This window comes from Branchiostoma floridae, chromosome 11, assembly GCF_000003815.2.
Source record: "Branchiostoma floridae strain S238N-H82 chromosome 11, Bfl_VNyyK, whole genome shotgun sequence".
In the NCBI taxonomy this organism is placed as follows: domain Eukaryota; kingdom Metazoa; phylum Chordata; class Leptocardii; order Amphioxiformes; family Branchiostomatidae; genus Branchiostoma; species Branchiostoma floridae.
In genome coordinates this window covers 12,697,640-12,699,107 of record NC_049989.1, presented here as the reverse complement: position 1 = coordinate 12,699,107, position 1,468 = coordinate 12,697,640, and the positions used below count along the sequence as shown (strand labels likewise).

General features: G+C 40.9%; 1 long non-coding RNA gene across 1 annotated transcript; it reads right to left on the bottom strand.

Moving 5' to 3' along the window:
• Positions 1–384: 384 nt before the first annotated feature.
• Positions 385–1,415, bottom strand: LOC118426590. Its single transcript, XR_004832427.1, has 2 exons — positions 1,302–1,415; positions 385–1,002 (listed from the first exon to the last, which is right to left on the bottom strand). It is a non-coding gene; the product is annotated as an uncharacterized LOC118426590 (long non-coding RNA).
• Between the last annotated feature and the right edge of the window lie 53 nt (positions 1,416–1,468).

The following is a 1,468-nucleotide window of genomic DNA, read 5'->3' as shown; positions in this document are numbered from 1 at the left end:
ATCGCAAAAATAAGCATTTTGTTGTACTGTACACCAAAACTGATATTGAATCTATATGGGGGACTTATCAAGGCACATCTGTGCCAAATTTCAGCTCATTCGGTTATAATACCAGGGTACAGGGGGCCCAAATATACAGTTTTGGTCTTAAGATGACCAAAAAACCTTAATAAAATCATTTAAGAGACAGATATGGAAAAAATGAAAAAAACGCCCGAGGGTATTGGCCCACTCTACCCTTGTGCCAAATTTCAAGTCATTCGGTTGAGGAACAACGGAGATACCGTGTTCTGAAGATTTGACAGGAGAAAGAAAGAAACATTACGAATACAATATATTTCACCATACCTATGGTATGGCTGAAATATAATAAATACAGATGTCTCGAGACAGAAGCAAGTCCATGTCTTTATTCTAGCATCATGGTACTACCATTATAATGATGTTACTTGTGGCCGGCTGTGAAGGGTGACCAACCTGATCCTGTCTAGAGTCGTGTTGTTTATACGCAATGTACACTTGTTGTACACTTGTACACTTGTTGTTCTTATGTGGCTGACATAGCTGATATAGCGTTTTCATGTAGCGAATTTAAACGTAATATCGATGTTGGTTTGACCACCGCTGATCTGACTTTAATACAGATATGAAGTAAGTTAGGGGAAGTACGTGTGTTTTGACAATTCTCGCTATGGTGTTTTGACTACATCTTGGTCACGTTGTGTGTCTCGTGCTGAATTATCAGCCAGGCCACTTACATGTAGGCTAGTTGCTACCAGTTGTCACGAAATGCATGGAACTTGACTTTCATGTAGCACACCCAAAATAACAGATACTAACAAATTCACATCAAGTTCTTCTGTGCTCTACAGCCTCCACTCAAAAGCTCTAGGAGCAACGGCGTCCCTGGTAGGAGCAGGGGCGCTACTGAGGGTTCCTTCTCCCCGACGGTTCGGCCGGTGGCGGATCCGGTTTGGGAGCCGGAGGGTTTGTGTCGGTACCCTATGGCAGAGAGGAATAAGCAACAGCGCACGTAATGGGTGAGGGCATACTCATGCTATGGGTTTTGGTAATGAAAATAATGGCTGTGATACAATGCATTATCAGCATAATAAAAAGAGAAATGCCTGATGTCTCACGGTTAGTGCTCAAAGTACATTTAAGAGTGAAGTCACGAAACAAAGGGAATCCATAAGTGTTCATAAATGTATCATTTCTTCTGAATGGTTCACCCTTAACGTGCGGTTTTAGCAACAAGAATTAAAACGTTCAGAATATTAATTTATTGGCTTAATGTTTACCTTGTCCTTCTCAGACTCTTTGTCTTTATCGTCAGGGTTAGGCATGGTGTCTTGAGCTCTGGTGTTTCTGAAAACAGTGTAATGTAACCAGATATAAGACATTAATAAATGCAGTAGTTTCTAAAAAGTCGCGTGCATACACAGATGACGATAAGAACAATATCTTC